At 43.5% G+C, this 18,828-nt stretch overlaps 1 non-coding gene across 1 annotated transcript; it reads left to right on the plus strand.

The window, feature by feature from the left end:
- Positions 1-3,321: 3,321 nt before the first annotated feature.
- Positions 3,322-3,508, plus strand: LOC149313991 (U2 spliceosomal RNA). The gene has a single exon (XR_016281172.1). It is a non-coding gene; the product is annotated as a U2 spliceosomal RNA (small nuclear RNA).
- Positions 3,509-18,828: the final 15,320 nt, after the last annotated feature.

Genomic DNA, 18,828 nt, shown 5'->3' on the forward strand with positions numbered 1-18,828 from the left:
TCCTTACTCTCAATGGACTCAGCATGCTGGTTGTTGTTGTTGTTCCTCTCAGTCTACTCAGTATGTTTTTTTTCTCAGCTGACTTGACATCATCTAGTGTTTAGTCCTACATTTTCAAGCTAAAAAAAGACTAGATTTCACTTTTCAACAGATTCCACTTTTTGACAGTCCTCTAGTCCCTAAACCAGCCAGGCAAGTGGGGTCTTCCTGTAGAGGCTTTGAAAAGATGTTTCAGTTGTCAAACCTGATTGTGGGGTGGGAGAGAGAGGAAACTGAAATGTCTTTTCACAGCCTTTAGTCAGGATTGGGGATTGGGGGAGCAGCGAGGAAAACAGAAACTGGATTGTTAGCTGCCAAGCATCTGGAACTTCCCCCTCCACAATTGCCCTCCTAATCTTTCCCAGAAATTCTGGCTAGATGTTGCAGCTCTCAAATGATAGCTGTCAAAAAAAAAAAAAATAGCTGTCAACCTTCTAGCAATTTCCCTTTTCCTCCCAGTGGGATGGGGGATCTGTAACATTTTTTGACATTTGATGGTTTCTGTGTAACTTTGGCACATTACAGATGTGCATAAAGTACGCGCTCTGCGTGTACTAGGGTTAGGAAGGGGCATGCTAGGGTTAGGAAGGGCCTTACCTTCCTCCCGGCCCCTGACCCTAGTACGTGTGGAGCGCGTACTAAATGGCAGCCCCCGTCCACACGGGGGCCACCATTTTGATGTCTTGGATGCACAGTGTCCAGACGTCGCACGGCAGAAGTGACGCCGCAAGTGTGCAACTTGTGCCTCATAGCGCCAGTTCTGGGTCTGAAGAAGAAGCGCCATTTTGGTGCTTCTTTTTAGCTGCGCCAGGAAGCCTTGCGGTTTGGCCTCTGGGGCTTCTCGGCGCAGCTAATGATGATGGTGGCAGACCGCCTGCTTTTGGGCAGTCTGTAACGCCCCTTAGGGACTGTGAAAGAAAGGACAGTACCAGTATGTGTCAGTTTGAAAAGCTGAGCAATTTTCAGTGAAAGCTGAACAGCTTTTGGCTTGGAAGAAGAAGAAAAAAGCCTGGGCAAAACTGCAGAAATTTTGTGTTTTTTTCTTTCCACACCAATTCCCAAATGGTCAAGAACTCCGGTTTAGGCCCCATTCAGGAAATTGGGGGATTCCTATCCCATCCCATCTCTACCCTTTGTACCAGACGCAGCTGTCTTTGTATCTTTGCATCTTCTGCATCAACAGGAGTATACTATCCAGATCAAGAGAAGTAATAGTGTTTTTTTCTTAGTCTCACCTGGAATGCTGTGTCTAATTCTGGGCACCGTATATCAAGATGGATATTGATAAGCTGGAATGTGTTCAGACAAAATGACCAAAATCTGGAAATTAAGCCTTATGAGGAATAACTTAGGGAGCTGGGTATGTTTAACTTGGACAAGAGAAGACTGAGAGGTGGCATGATTTGTGGTATGTGGGAGTGGGCAGGGAGAAAGAGAATCTAGGACTCTTGGGCCCAAAGGTGTATTTCAGCCTTTGACCACTCCTTTACAAAGGAGAGAAATTTAGGCACTTTACAGAGCACCCAAAAAGGGCGCCCATGTTTGCTGTGCCAGGGAGCCGCAGTGGACAAACCGTACGGTTCCCCGGCGCAGCAAAAAGAACCCACAAAAAGCGGGTTCTTTTTGCAGTGCGGTTATGAAGCCGCAAGGCACCAATGATGCACTTGTGGTATCATAGCATCCACCACGTCAAAATGGCGGCGCCCATTTGTACTGGGCGCCACCATTTTGATGTACCCAGTACATACTAGGGGTGAGGCCTGATTGGATGCTGTGTCCTCGGCCAACCCCTAGTACGTACTGGGGGCGGGCCAAACACCTGTCTGGAACGCACTTTAGATGTCCCATGGATCATGTCTGCCTCCTTTACCTTCAATTGCTTACAATAAGCAAATGTTACCCCTGTTCACTGGAGAAACAATTCCAGCTTCTAGACAGCTGGCAAGAATTCAGCAGACCTTTGGATGTGTCAGCGCCTCCAACATCAGAGTGGTCCTTTCTCAAAGTTACCATCACCTCCTTCTCCTCCATTAGGGTTGCAGACTTTGCTATGCTTACAGAACAGAGGGAAGGGTTAATTTCCTATCATTTTTCAGTAATACACCATGAATGTATGAACATCCATGGTTGTTGCTTTTTGTTCCCTCTTCTTCTTTCATGTTGCAGAAATTCAGACTGACTGACTCTTTAGGCTCTGCAAAAATAGGATAAGAACCATCATTTTGGAGGGAGAAGGAAGGGTGTCTAAAGCTTTTTCTTAAATAAAGCCAGACTAGCATTAATCAAAAAGCCAAAAAAGTAATTAAAACCAATTATTCATATTTTATTTTGCACGTCAAAACAGTTTCATGCCTTGTTGAAAAGGTTCAACTCATTTCTTAATTCTCCTGAACCTATTAGCCTATACAGTACTTTGCAGTTTGGGATTTATTTTTCTAAACAACAAACTTAAGAGAGTGAATAAGGAAAAGCTGAAATTCAAGCTTAACCATCTCCCCCTACCTCTGCTTTCAATTCAGGTGTTTGAGATCCTGTGGAAAGCTGCTCTGTGACCAACACCACAGGAAATATTATCTGTTAAGTAACTGTTATTTTGGGCAGATGGAAAAAACAACAACCCTAAAAAAATCCCAACCAAACAAGAATTCCATTTATATTTCAGAGAGGTGTTTATAAGGAAATGTGTATGTTCTTAAAAAGAACACAGAACTTTGGGCTGGTACAGATTGTCATGAAAAACTGGCTTCCAGTCAGCTTGCAGGCATGACGTATGCATGACGCATGTCCCCAAGATGCCCAGCTTTATGCCACCCACCTGCCCATATGGCAGCCAACTTCAGAGTGCTTCAGCAGCACAGCATTTACACACTGCATGCTGCAGGAGTGCCATAATGCTGCAGGAGGGCAAGAAATGATGGCTTTTTGCTGGCTCAAAAAGGTGGATTGGGGCTGCAATGTGCGGCTGCAACGGCTCCAACTTGACTCTTTCAAGGGCAGCCTGTTTCACTCCCTAGTGTGTTCAGTGAAGGTGGGCTCAATCAATGATGGCATATGGATATTCTACACATTGTTGCAGTGCCATCAAAAGGGAAATAGCAACACATTCATGTTCTGTAGTCAAATGCCCATATATGTTGCTCTAACCTGCCACTAAATGGAATTCCCATCTATTTTACTGTAGTGCTGGAAGGAGAAAAGTTTCATCAGGATGGTTTTCCATCTCCAGCATAGATTTTTCAGTTTTTCCAGGGGAAAAAAGTAGAAATATAGCTAGTGTAATTCATCGCTTCTCAGCCTTTTGGCTAAAATCAAGTGTAGTATCTGTGTAATTCTAGCTGGGGGGATTAAAACTTGGGAAAGTAAGTTTTAAAGCTCTGAGGAGGAGGACCTTTTCTGAGAGTATTCTTGCTATACCTCCTAAAGGTAGATTGGGTTTTATTTTCTACTAACTGAATTCTATTTGCATAGCTCCTTTTTCAGCCATTGGTAAGCTAGGTTCTTTCTGCCTTCCTTCGTCTCTGATGTTTGTCCTCTCCAATTACTCTGATGAAACAGCAACTGGTTTTCATAAGTCACCTGTCATAATCTGAGGAGATTGTGGGTCGAATAAAATAGGACTGTTCCATCAGCCAGTAGGTCCCTTGCCACCTGATTGTTAGACAATGGGGCCAAAGGGTTGGGCCTGATTTATGTCCCAATCACTTTATCTTGCCAATGGCTCTGAATTCTACCACCTCACCTGAGGCCGGGAATGTGGCGGGGGCGGCCATTGGAGTTGTGCTGGGGAATGGGAGGCATGGTTGGAATAGAGGGAACAAATGTTACAAAAGAAGACGGGATCGCTGCTTGAAAGCTATCCCGCCTTCAGTTCCCTCTGTTTCTCAGAATGGCTTGGAGAGCAGACCAACCATTCCACAGAACCTCACTCTGCTCCTTTGCAATGCCAGGTCGGTCAAAAACAAGACCCATATCATCCAGGGATGAGGATGCCGACCTGGCCTGCTTCACAGAGACCTGGCTGGGAGAGGATAGCGCAGTCATCTGGGCGCAGGCTCTCCCAGCTGGGTACTCTGTCACTGAGCAGGTGAGGAGAAGTGGGCGGGGGGGGGGGCGGAGTGGCTCTGGTTCACAAGAACCACCTGACCTTGACCAGGATACCTGTCCGGAACACAGTCCACTTCGAGTGTATGTATCTCAGCCTGAAGACCAGGGATAGTCTGGGGATTTTGCTAGTCTACCGACCACCCTGTTGTCTAGCAGACTCCCTGACTGAGCTGACACAGTTGGTCTCTGAGCTACTGTTGGAGTCCCCCAGACTTCTAGTTTTGGGGGACTTCAACATTCCGCTCGAGACCAGCTTAACAGGCGCGGCTCGGGAGTTCATGGAGACCATGACAAACATGAGCTGGTCATTGGGCCCCACTGGTCATTGGGCCCACACATTGTGCAGGTCATACACTTGATGCCGTCTTTAGTACGGAACAGGAATATCCATGGGCGGAGGTGGTAAGTAACTCCGCATTGTCATGGATGGATCATTTCCTGGTCAAGACGGCACTGAGAGCCAATATCTGCCCCACCGGGGGTGGTGGACCCATTCGAATGGTCTGCCCTCGAAGGCTAATGGAACCAATAGGATTCCAGAGATCCTTAGAGGGTTTAATGGTTGGGAATGCCGGTGACCCTGTCGATGCTCTGGTTGATACCTGGAACACCGATCTTACCAGGGCTATCAACACAATCGCTCCCAAGCGTCCTTGCCAATCTGCTTCAAATCATAGGCCATGGTATACACCAGAGCTTAGGAGAATGAAGCAGTTTGGACAACGACTAGAGCGTAGGTGGCGGAAGACTTGACTCCTATCTGACAGAACTCGCCATAGGAACTTTCTTTGTTCCTATCGGGAGGCAATTCGTGCAGCAAAGAGAACTTTCTCCTCTGCACGTATTGCGTCTGCAGAGTCCCGTCCAGCAGAGCTGTTTAAGGTGGTGAGGGAAATGACGCAGGTACCTCCTGTGCCAAATCCCTTGCTTAACCCGACAACGGCCTGCTGTGACACATTTAACAACTTCTTCACAGATAAAATCTCTCAGATAAGAGCCGACTTAGACACCACTGTTGCAACAGAATCTATAGGCGAGGTGTCCAGCGACTCCGTCGACGAAGTTATTCTGGATCAGTTCCAATCAGTGAGTACTGAGGATGTGGACAAGCTGCTTGGTAAGGTGAGGAAAACAACCTGCCCTCTCGACCCTTGCCCATCATGACTGGCCATCCGGGGGGGGATGCATTGAGGGAAGGGCATGTTCCATCTTGTCTGAAGGAAGCGGCTGTTAAGCCGCTTCTGAAAAAACCTTCCCTGGACCCCCTGGATATGAACAACTACAGGCCTGTTTCTTTGCTGCCATTTTTGGGCAAGGTAATCGAGAGGGCGGTTGCTCTTCAGCTCCAAGCTGTCTTGGACGAAACCGATTATCTAGACCCATTTCAAACTGGCTTCAGGACAGGCTTTGGGGTTGAGACTGCCATGGTTGCCTTGACTGACGATCTGTGTCTCATCATCGACAGGGGTAGTGTGACCCAGTTGGTGCTCTTAGACCTCTCAGCGGCTTTCAGTACGATAGATCACGGCATCCTCCTGGACCGCTTGGGGGGATTAGGTCTCAGAGGCACTGCATTGCAGTGGTTCTGGTCCTTCCTCTCGGGCAGGTCCCAGAGGGTGCTGCTCGGGGACAGTAGCTCAAGAAAGAGGGAGCTGCTTTGTGGGGTCCCTCCGGGAGCTATTTTGTCCCCAATGTTGTTTAACATCTATATGAAACCGCTGGGTGAGATTATACGGAGTTATGGTGCTGGATGCTATCAGTACGCTGATGACAAACAAATCTATTTCTCCATGTCTCGTTCGTCGGCCTCGAATTCTAATGGCATCTCTTCTCTCAATGAATGTCTTCAGGTGGTAATGGGCTGGATGAGAAAAAACAGATTGAAGCTGAATCCAAACAAGACGGAGGTGCTCACGGTAGCGGCTCCGAAACCAAGAATTGGGTTGCAACCACCAGTCCTGGATGGTATCACACTCTCCTCCAGTGACTGTGTTCACAGCCTGGGGGTGCTCCTTGACTCGTCACTCCTGATGACAAATGAAGTGAATGCGACCGTCAGGAGCGCCTGTTATCAGCTTCGGCTGATACGCCAGCTGTGCCCTTTTCTGGAAGTAAAGGATCTCGAGACTGTTGTGCATGCGCTGGTAACCTCACGCCTTGACTTCTGTAATGCGCTACATGGGGCTACCCTTGTGCCTGGTTCGGAAACTACAGTTGGTTCAAAACATGGCAGCCAGGCTTGTGTCAGGAACATCTAGAAGGGACCATATCACCCCGGTTCTGAGGTCCCTCCACTGGCTGCCTATTGGTTTCCGGGACCAGTACAAGGTGTTGGTTATTACCTTTAAAGCCCTAAATGGCTTGGGTCCAAGCTATCTCAGAGACTGCCTCTTCCCATACAATCTTCCCCGCTCTCTCCAGTCCTCTGGGAGGAACTTGTTGCAGCCTCAAAAATCGAGGAGGGCTTTTTCTGCTGTCGCCCCCAGGCTCTGGAACGACCTGCCGGACGAGATCCGTCAATTAACATCTTTGGACAGCTTCAAAAAGGCTGTCAAGATGAATCTCTTCAGGCAGGCTTCCCAGACTGAAATATCCTGGCCTCAGGATTTCAGGATCTCAGGATCTCCCCCCCTCCTCAGTAATGTCTCCAAAGCCTCCTTTTCTTTTCTTTAGAACTGAAGTTGCAGTGGTTTGTTGGTTGGTATTATTTTGTTTAATTTATTGTTATTTTAACTAGTTATTGTGGTTTTAAATTAGATATGTAGTTTAATAACTTTTAAAGTGGGGAGGGAAATATATTGTTTTTATGCTGTATGTTATTTTAATGTTGTAAACCTCCCGGATTGGTTCGCCACAGGGTGGTATATAAATTTTTATTATTATTATTATTATTATTATTATTATTATTATTATTATTATTATATTATTAATATACAGTATCTTGTTCTGGTGGGATCTTCTTGATTTTCTGTAACAGTTTCCACATTTATTTTTTTTCCAAGAGAGCAATCTCTGAACTGATTTTGAACTTTTATTGAAACATTAGAGATGGGTGTAGAGAGGAAGGACATAAGGGTCGGGTTGAATGGGCGAGAGAGGGACTGGAGGACCCAGAGGGAAAGGAGGGAGGCAGAGATGAAGAGAGGAGCCAGCTGGAAATGATAGAAGGGAGGAGACCCAGACCCCGGGGGCGGGGTGAGAAGGGAGAGGATTTATTAAGGAGAAAGGGAGAGGCGTCAGGGGGGAGGAGCTTGAGCGGAAGAAGGGGACGCGGAGAGGCGTGCAGGGAAAGAACGGGGGAGGAAAAACAAGGTGTGCTGAGAGAGAGACCCCGGGAAGGAGGTTTCTTCCACACCGGTAAGATTTGGGCTGGCCCTGTGAGTCCTTTATGCCCAGTTTGCCCCCGGAGAGGAATAGAGGGTGGGAGTCAGCCTTGGAACCCGCAAGTGGGTCGGAGAAGAGAGGAGGCGGGAGTGGAGGAAGAATCCTGGTGGACTCGGCGAACAAGGGACCAAGCCCACGCACCGGCCGGCCGCCGGAGTCCTGCTAGAGGAAGGGTTGCTGCTGAGTGGGACTACCGCCCAGCCCGGTCACATACACTGTAAACTTGGGGACACAGACCTAAACGGCTAGGGAACCGGAACCCGCTGTGCTTCAGTGAAGTAACTGAGCTAGCAAGGGCTGGTTAAGACTGTTGGTTTGTTCTGTTTTATTGTGGCGGATTAATAAAGCCAGAGTTTGAGTTGATTGCAAGCATCTTCGGGTCTCCAAGCGTGTTTGTGTCTCACAACCCAGCGGAATGGAGCAACGCCCAGGGGCTGCGGCTGCGGGTCTGGGAGCCCCGCCCACAATGGGGTAACAGCAGTAGCCAGTGTGGGGTACTGATATGAATACTGGACCAGAATTCTTGGAGAACCAAGGTTCAAGTCCCTGTTCAATTATGGAAACTGTCATATGATCTTGGGTAAGTGACACTCTCTCTGCATAAGAGTAAAGCAATGGCAAATCTCCACTGAATAAACTTTGCTAATATGTCTGTTGTGATGGTGTGATCTTACTGTTTTTGACCAGTCTTCCAATAAGTCCAGTTTCTAGTCTGGTCAAATGGTATTGCAGTTCCCCAATGGATATAAGGGTTTTAGTGAAAAGGGAATGAGGAAGCAGTAATTTCACTTTTTGCTGTTCATGAGGCAAATTTTCCATGACCCAAAAGCAGCTGAAGCTTTTTGTTTTCAAACAGCCTGTCTCATGTCATTTGTTTCTGTAAAGGTTGCATTTACATTATGTTCATCTTGCCCTTTGGGTGTGTGCAAGGAGACTGCACAGATGCAAAATAGTCATGTGTGCTCCTAACAGTCTCAGTTTAAATGACTAGCAGAAAACCATTTTTAGGGGAAGGAATTTTGCCTTGACTTACCTATGTCTGCTGTGAGCTATGTAAATTTTCACTGCAAGTGCAGTATTATTGAATATTGATGTCACCACTAGTGAGAAACAAAATAAAACAACATTTTCAAATTGAAACAGTTCTGTATGGTTGTGTTAGAGATGCTAAGCTTAACCCACATTTCAAAAATCCCAGCCTATTCACTGTAGCCTATGGCTCACCCAGTGTACAAACATTCCAATGCATAACATTTGTAGACTTCTTAATTGATCTACCAGTTTATACCACTGATCTGAAATTGTTTGCCATGCTTGCTGTTGCTCAAACCAAGGGCCTGTCTTTCTGTGATTTCTTACAAATACACTTACAGTAATGAGATTTCAGTAAACACATTAGTGAGCAGGATAAACTATCAGTAACTGTAACAAAACCCAGATCAAATACAAGGTATAGTCTAACTGGGAAACATGTAAACACTTAAATGAGGTCTTTGCATCAATAAGAAAGTTCTTGTTTCTCTATAATTATATTACTGAAAGTTGGTTTAGCATGAAATGGACATTGGAATAAATGCAACACTTTCAAAGGAATCTATCTATCTATCTATCTATCTATCTATCTATCTATCTATCTATATCAGGTTTTTCATTAGAGGCACTGAAAGACATGTGGAATTACTTTCCCCTTTTTTCTTAATTTATTTCATTTGCAGAACACACTATGCTCAGTGTCTTCATAGCTAGAATTTAAGAGGGAAGTTTCTGATCTGACTTCCTTTTTTTAAAAGAAAGAAAGAAAGAAAGATCTGAACATAACTGGTTTTATTTTCCTTTTCCTGTATCTATATTATTTCCCCACTCCAATGGAACAGAATTACTGTATTATTTTAAGCATTTCCTATCCAGTTGGAATAAACAAACGCAAGTGCACTAATAGTCCTGCTCTCCTATCACCCTATTGGCCCCTAAAAAGGAAAACCTTCCATTGGGCATGGAGATTTGCTAAGTATTTTTAAACCCTGGTTTCCAAACTGTATGGAGAGCACCCACAGATAATGGAATATCTTCTGTTTATATCATCACTCTCAGTTTGTAGAGGATGATATAAGCAGCAACAGAGCTCATGTGACTAGGGCTCATATTTAGCATGTATTTAGAAAACTTGCTCCCTTTAGTGGTGAAAGCTGCAAGTTTGTCATAGCAGATGATTGTCCTCAACAGCACATTATGTATTTAGTGGCTTTGTTTTTGTGCTTAGTAAACAAGAACTAAATTTGCTAATGTAATTGCTAAACATGTTATTCCAAAAAACATATTTTGTGTGAGAGAAAATGTGGGAGGGCATACACACATGTGTATACTGTATATACTCATGTATAAGTCTGGAAATTTTAGTCAAAAAATTGACCCCAAAACCTAGGTCGACTTATCCCTGGGTCAATGTAAATACTATAACTCTTGTTAAAAAGGGGACCATTCCCTGGTGAAAGGCAAGAGTGCAATCTGTCCTGGAAGCACTGACCTCCCTCTGCTCTCTCTTCCATCCATCTTTTAGAGTGAGCTAAAACTGTTATGCCTGCCATAATATTGTAGGGTCTGTAGCATTGTTTTTCTTTGCTTCATTATTTAGAGCCTTTGTTGCATGTCCTTAAGTTTTACCCTCGACTTATCCAAGGGTCATATGAAAATGCATAATTTTGGTCCCAAAACCTGCCCTTGACTTATACATGAGGTTGACTTATGGTCGAGTATATACGGTACCTTTAATCTCTACCTCTGAGGAAATCCCATTGTGAGAGGAAACATGTTGCAAGTGATAACCATTCTCTTTAATGCTTAGTTTTATCCTTATAATTGGTATTTATGATCCTGTGCTGCTGCAGCATTTCATTGTCTCTTCCAACAATGCGGCGTGATGCTGCCCACCATGTGGTTGGTCAGGCGGCAGGATGCTGGCATGATGCCAGCTTGGGGGCAGACAGCGGGCAGTTGCCACGCCCCCACTCTGCCCTCACGCTTGAGTATTTTACTGTCCTGTTGAGGGCCTGAGATAATTTGACTTACTTTCAGGTAAGGAAGCCTAAGATTGCAGTCTCAAACATATCTAAAAAAAATAAAATAAAATAAAATCTAAGAGAATACAGACTCATGAAATTAGAATCAGCATTTTTTTTCTTTTTTAAGGAGAAGTAGATGTCTTGATTTGGGTCATTATGTCTGGAAATTGGTAGCAGACAATGATTGTGGGTGCTATAAATTAAGCTTTTCACTAAATCAAAGAATCACAGGATTGGGAAAGATCACAAGGGCCATCAAATTATGCAGGAATACAGAACTAAAGCACCCATGAAATATGTCTTTTGTTGTTACTGCTGTGTGCATTCAAGTCATTTTTAACTTATGGTGACCCTGTCACAGCATTTTCTTGGCAAGTTTTTTCAAAGAGGGTTTGCCAGTGTTGTCCTCTGAGACAGTGGAGGTTATTGCATAGCCCCCTGGGATGCTCCCAGCGGGAATGAAAGGGGGTAGGATGGGAACAGAATGGGAGCTATCACCCATTTTATCAAATGCTGGAACACTGCCGACACCGATGGACATTTCCATTCCGTTCCCATTCCTTTCCCGATCCGTCCCAGAGGAAGCAATATTCAGGAACGCTTCTGAACAGTTCCTGAAAATCACCTCCTGTGGGATAGACTGGGAATGAAATGGGAACTTCCAGCAGCATCAGCAGGTGATAAAATGGGTGATAACCCCCATTCTGTTCCCATCCCGCCCCCTTTCATACCATGCTGGGAGTGTCCCAGGGGGCTGTGCGATACATTTCTGAGAGAGTGTGACTCACATGAGCCCTTTCAGTCAATTTTCATGGCTGAGTGGGGATTCAGATTCTGGTCTCCAGAGTCCTGATCTAACACTGAAACCAGTACAGTGTGCTGAATCACATGGAAGATGCCCACCCAAGATCTGTTTAAAGACCTCAAAAGATGGAGACTCCATAACAACAAGGTCTTTCTAATGTTTGAGTAGAGTTTCTTTTCTCATAATATGAATCCATTGATTTGTCCTCTAGTCTCTGGAGCAGGCAAAAACAAACTTGTTCCATCTACAACATGACATCCCTTAAGAAATTTGAAGATCTTTATCATGCTACCTCTCAGTCTTCTTTTCCCCCACATTCACAACTTTCCCTGCCTTACCCTCCCGGCCCTAAAGTTGCACAGAAATCATCAAATGTGAAAAGGTGGTACAGCTGTCAATTGGCTAAAGGGAAGGAAATTGCAGGAAAATTGACAGCTCTCACTTGAGAGCTATGGCTTCTAGCCAGGATTTCTGTGAAAGACTGGTGAAGGGGGAGAGTTGCAGAGGCAGACTGCAGGAGGGGAGTTGCCATTGTTTGGCAGCTAAAGATCTAGTTTCTGTTTCCCATGCAAATTCTTTTCCAGTCAAGCCCCAATCCTGAAAAGAGGCTGTGAAAAAAAAGGACTTTTCAGCTGTCAAAGTAGCTGGGCAGGAGAGGAAACAGAGGAATATCAGCATTCAGGAATTCAACTGTTTTGAAATCATTTTGTAATCATTTATTGCTGAATTCTGATATATCAACATTTTAAGAACACTAACAGCCTTGTGTGAAAATCTTTTGGAATAGTCTATCTGTTATGACAATTCCACTACACTTTGGAATGATAAAGGAATGATATAACGATGTTGTGTGAAAATCTTCCATGTGCAATTTTTTCACAGAATAAAACCCATATTGCATTTTCTGTGCAGAAACAGCATTTTCCAAGCAGGAGTTAAAATTTATATGCTGAAATATTATTTTCCTTGCAGAACATGTTGTTTCATGCATAGAAAATGCTGTTTTCTGTACAAAACAACCACAAGGACATTTTGTGTAGGATATATGACTTGAACTGTGATGACCCTTATCAGTCCCAGAATTGTCCTGTCAGGATTTCTCAACAATGGGTAGGGTTTTTTTTTTAACCATTCAAAATATTTTTGAATACTCTTTTCATCCATATTGGTAATGAATAATAATTGCTACAATTATATGAAGAGCAGTATGTAGAAATTATATTCCTTACTTCATTTACTCCTTGCTGGAGTTACATATCTCTAGAACATGAAAACACACTAAATCATGGCTAGGAATTAGCTAAAATCAAATGCTCTGTGTCAAAGATGACTTGGTGCCTGAAGCAAACAATGCTCAGCAATGTATAAAAGTTTAATAACATCCATTTAAAATGTATTTATTAAGTTTATATCCTGCTTATCCACGATAAATGGTAGTCTTTTCTGTGTCACAAAGATTTAAGACAAAGACAAAGACATTATATGGGAAACATTGCTAAGGAATAAAATACTACTTAAAATATAGGTAGAGCATGCCATACGTGGATGTGCCATACGCGGCTTTAACCTTACATGGAAGGTTAAACTGCCCGATGATGAATGGTGTGCGCTCCCGAGGCACGCGCACCGTGCCAAATGCAAAACTGCTCCCCCATTGCAGCCAATGAGGTTTGAGCTTACGTGTTTTTCCCCATGCACAGAGGGATCCGAAACAGATCCCTGCGTATTGAGAGGGCCCACTTTAGTAACTAAATACAATGGTCCATCCACATTTGTGGGGGTTAAGGGTGAAGGGGCCGGGCAAATGTAGAAAAACCATGAATACCCCCCCCCCCCAAAGAAGTTAAAGGTTGGGTGGGGGGAAGAAGAGGAGTTCACATGTCTGCTCCTCCTGCCTGTTCCCCTTCTTTTAACTGGCTTCCTTGAGCCAGTTAGAGGATGCGAGGAGGGAGAGGAGGAGCAGCCCCTCCCATCCTTTAACTATGTAATTTGTATTGTTTATTCCCATGTAGTGATGCTTTTAATCTTATACCGTAATGTTTTTAACTTTGTATTTTACTGTTTTAATCCTTTGTAAGCTGCCTTGATCATATCTATGGAAAGACGGGCTATAAATAAAAATTATTATTATTATTATTAACTGGCTCAGGGAAGCCAGTTAAAGGATGGGGGGGGGGGAGAAAAGGAGCATGTGCGCACTCTTTCTGGCTACTCTCTCCATCCTTGGTGTCCCACCATGGGAAAGTCCGAAACAGGGGAGGAAGAGTGTACACTCGTGTGGGTTTAACATCGCTAAAAATCAAAACTGCAATATGACGAATAAGACTTCCCATCTATCGAACTCTGCCCATGGTAATTATTTGGATTATTTGGATTTTAGCATGTTATTTTTAATTTTGTACTGTTTAATTTTGTTTTAAGGGGGGGTACTATGTATATATGGATGTATTTTAGCCTGTTGTATGCCACTTTGATTGCCTGGCAAAAAGCGGGATAGAAATTTAAAAATTATATTATTATTATTATTATTATTATTATTATTATTATGTTACAATGATTATGATCTAAACAATTAACAGTTCCCTATGCTTTAATAAAGTCTTCTGTTTAAGCACTTGCTTGTGTAGTCACTTGCTTGGTGAGAAAGGATTGTATGTGAGCAAGTGAATGGGTTGGCAGAGGAAGGATTGAGCACTTCAGCACACTTCAGTGGCAGCTGGTGGCTCCAGTGTCAGTGGAATGGTGGATCTGTGCTGGGTCTGTGTGAATTTCTGGAAATAGAGAAACATTTCAGTAAATTTATATCTACTAACAGTGTCAAAATAAAATGAAGCCATCCTACAGAACTGTTATAAATTATGCAGACTATGGCACGTTACAGACCTCCTAAAAGCGGCGGTCTGCCGGTGGCGCCGGTTGCTGCGTCCAGGAACCGCAGTGGCCAAACCGCGCAATTCCCATGGCGCTTCTTTTTGCACCCTGGAAGTGGCGCCACAAGGCGCTAGTCATGCACTCGTGGCGTCACTTCCACCGCATGGCGTCTGGATGCTATGCGTCCGTGACGTCAACATGGCGGCCCCCAGGTGGAATGGGCACCGCCATTTTGTGCGTGCTCCATGCATATTAGGATTAGGGACATCAGGAAGTACTAACCCTAGTACGCGCGGAATGCGGACTTTATGCCCGTCCGGAACGGGCCTACATTAGTAAATGCACATAGTAAAATAAGACACTAAAACATAACATCTTTATTGCTGAAAGTTGTTTGGGGTTTCTCTTCCAAACCCAGAGTGACCTGAATATCTGGGAAAGATATACACTGATTGCCTCTTCAGAAATATCAGGTACAAAAAAAAAAAGGATAGGTTGTTTTCACTGGAATCTCAAATGACATTAAATACTTACCAAGGAAGATGAATGATTTCACATTGAGTGACTTCAAAGCATTTTCTGATGTCATAGGAATTCCATTGTGTTACATAGTACGAAAATGCCACACATTCATAGGAATGTTTGTGAGTGTAGAAAAGGAGTAGGCAAAGTGTGACCTAGAGGTCACATGTGAACCCAAGGCCATTTTGTGATCCCCTGGGGTCAAAAAAATATTTTCATCATTTTCATACTGGACAAAAGGTATGGGTTTTTTTTGGTTTTTAAAAATCAGTTTAAAACTTGTAGAAGGTCTCCTAGCCAAAAACCAAGGATCATTTGATGACATAAGGTAACAGTAGAAAGTATATCATTTATTTTTTTAATGATATCTTTTTAAATTTATTATTGTTAAAATTTACAAATCAGATTCTTGCTTTCCAAATATACAATTATCTCAATGGTAAGAAAGCATATTATTTCAGTGGGATATTACAATGACAGCACATCATTTGTAGGAATTTTGTTTGCATCATTGTGACATGCTCTGGTTTTCTGAAGAGTGGCAAAAAGCATGGCCATTCATGGGGAGACAATCACGTCAATATGGACTATTTTGTCATTTGGGGAGAAAATAGTTATACAATACCATACTAGTGGGGAAGTAGTTAAATGCTGGTACTTCAGCCACAATGTTGTGAGTTCCGTCCGTCAGGGCCTCAGGTTGACTCAGCGTTCCATCCTTTTGTAGGTCAGTAAAATGAGTACCCAGCTTTTGGGAGCAATTGGCAAACACATGGTATAGAAATATAAAGTGCTAAAGTGTTATTGTCAGACCTATTTGGAAATAAATAGAAACCAAAGCTTGGGCATTAGTTTTGAACATAAATTTATTAATAGTAAACCATAGAAATGAACAGAAATTCTTGCTAACATTAACAACAAAAATGGTTTAATCTGTAGAATGGCATTCATTTGTTCTTTAATTTGTTAGCATTCAAAGTAAACCACAGTATCTACATAGAAGAGCAAATGGGTTATCACTCTTGGCTTTTAGTGGCACAATTTGTTACTGGCTTTTTAAAAAAGTGGCTCTGGCATGGAACAGACCGCCTTAAAAGGGTGGCCTGCCGGTGCCTGTTTTTCCACCGGAGGAAAGCCTCACCTGCCAAACTGTGAGGCTTCCTGCCAGCGGAAAAAGAACCCGCAAAAAGTGGGGTTTTTTGAAGCTGCGGCAGCGTAACAAGTGCGCCACTGGCACACTCGATACATAAGTGCCACACGGCGCCATGCAGACACCACACGGCATTTACGTAACAATGGCAGCACCCATGTATACAGAGTGCCGCCATTGTTACGCCCTCATCATGTGAGAGGGTTGCGGGGCAAGTGGGTGCACCACCCTCAGCCAACCCCTAGCATGTGACAAGGGCGCCTAAAAGGCCCGTATGTACTGGGCCTCTGTTTGTCATTGTAAAGTTCCCTTCCCCAGTGTAGTGCCAAATGTATTGGACTGCAAATGGGTGGGGATGGAGGTAGAATTTGTGCTGAAATGCCTCTGGAAACTGCCAGGATGGAAATGTCTATTGAAAGGTATGACATTAACAATCTATACAATTATATCCTGTCATTGATCTGGATCACTCTTGTTTCCACCCCCAACCACGTATATCCTGTTTGCCCTCCTTCAAACACTGCAAACCATTTGTCTGAACTGGAATCATAGCTTCACCCTGTGCAGTACCTGTGGTTGGTTGCGGTTCCAGGGCAGGTTTGTGCACCTCCAGGAAGGAGGCAAGGACCTGCATAGTGATGCTTAGAATTGCAGTACCACATAAGGTACTGTACTTCTAAGGAAGGAGCTAGAAGGTCATAGAAAACATTCCCACTTGGCATTGGCCTCTTGGGCTACATCCACACTGCAGAAATAATCCCATTTGACACCATTTTAACTACCGTGGCTCAGTGCTGTGGAATTCTAAGAACAGTACTTTTAGAGAGAGATAAGGGATATCATTTTACTATACATTTGTATTTAATGTGACTTGAAGATTTTGTTATCCATGGGGGGAAGGGGGTCCCGGAACGAAATCCTTGCAGATTTCAAGGGCACAGTGTAATTTGAAGTTCTCTGTTATTGAGATTACAATCTAAATAAGACAGGACACATGAGAAAATGGAATGGTGGTGAGGAAGAGGATTAATGCTGGCTCCTCCTGTCTCTCTCAGAGGCCAGAGCAATGATAGTTGAAACATGTAGGGATGCTCTCCCACCAGCCACTGGACCAAAGCACAAAGGACCTTCACTTTTATTATCTCCTCTCCCTTTGAGGCCAGAACAATGGCAATGGGAATATGGAGGGTTTTTTGCCAGCCACTGGGCCAAAACATGATGAAATGGTGCAAAAATATAGAGTTTGCAGTTGACAATTCATACATCTGTGGGGTATGCTCTTTTATGCACTAGATTGAACTGAAGGTGTGTATGTCTAAATACTTGTAGTGGTGTTACTGATCCAAATACACACACATACAAACCAGTTTACTGTAAAGAGTGAGCTTACCCTCAAACAAAGTGGGCACTCTGTTGTAGACATCTAAAACAGAAGAAGTAAGTTTCAGAAGCAGTCCAAAGTCAATCTGGAGTGAGATTGTTCAGGGACACTTTTCAGTACCCCTAAGAAAAACACTTAGATATAACTCTTGGAATCAGCAAGGTGCATAGTGTTCACTACCTTCCTCAGTATCAGCTTTCCTGCCCTGTACACATATATGGGATAATTTATGAGTTTTAACCTTTATATGAGTATAATTCTTTATCATCAATGGCTCTGACACATGGTCCAGTCCTTGCATTTGGTAACAGCTTGGCTACAGGATTTCATGCTTAACCTATTAGCTGTTAGTCACTTTATATAGTCCACAGAGTTTTGCAGATGATATGGAGATGTGTGAGTGAATAGGACATTTTGTTCTTAATGAGATCTTTTCTGCATAATGAGAATTCTCTGTATTTTCCTGACAAGATACTGTACTGAGGGTTAGGTGAATCATTGGCAAAACCATCAAGATTTTGTGCTGGAGAGTCACAGTGCAGGATTGTTGGCTTCTTTATAATGAACCAAGAGTTCTACAGTATTCAGAGATTTGAAGAATGTACAGAAGAGAAATTGTGGATGACATTGGAACCATGAGAGCCAATGTGTTGTAGTTGTTTTCATTTTAGACTAGGACACCAGGAGACCAGGGTTTGAATCTCTGCTCAGCCATGGAAACCCACTGGATGACCTTTGGCAAGTCATTTTCTCACAGCCTCAGAGAAATGTGATGACAAACTTCCTCCAAACTAATTTTGCCAAGAAAATCTTGTGATAGGTTTGCTTTAGGGTCTTCATAAGTTTGAAATGACTTGAAGACCCAGTCAACAACAAAGAACCTCATGCCTATAGTGGATATAATAATAATAATAATAATAATAATAATAATAATAATAATAATAGGATTTATTTATATACCGCCCAATCACTGGGAATCCGAGCGGTTTACAACAGAGGGGATAATAGATGGTTCCCTGCCCTCAGGCTTACAATCTAAAGAGACACGACACAAAAGGATAAGGGAATGGTGATGGGGGGAGAGGGAATCAGGTCCAGCAGTTATTCTCTCCCTCTGAGGCCTGGACCAAGGCAGATGGACCGGAGGGAGGGCTCTTCTTCTTCCAGGAAGGTATATTGGAGCTAGCCTGCCTCTCTCTCCCTCAAGATGGTGGCTGAAGGGAGGGCTTGTTGCAGGGCTTGTTGAGTCTGGTTGCAGGCCTGAAAAAACTTTGCGCATGTATAAACTTCTTTCAGACTCTGAAATCAGGATGTGAGTGTCAGGAAAAAGCAACATGGGTTATATAGTCACAAGAAATATAATATGTATATGGATGTATTTGAAAGTAACATGACAAAGCAAAAGCAATTGAAATGTCACATAGGTGCTGCATATAATGTAATTAGAAGGTCCTAAAAGCTAAGGACATATGTGGCAAGGACAAAGTGAAAAGGTGCAAATTGATATCACCTG

Source organism: Sceloporus occidentalis, unplaced genomic scaffold (assembly GCF_023333645.1).
Source record: "Sceloporus occidentalis isolate IW3139 unplaced genomic scaffold, rSceOcc1.0.p SCAF_4, whole genome shotgun sequence".
NCBI lineage: Eukaryota > Metazoa > Chordata > Lepidosauria > Squamata > Phrynosomatidae > Sceloporus > Sceloporus occidentalis.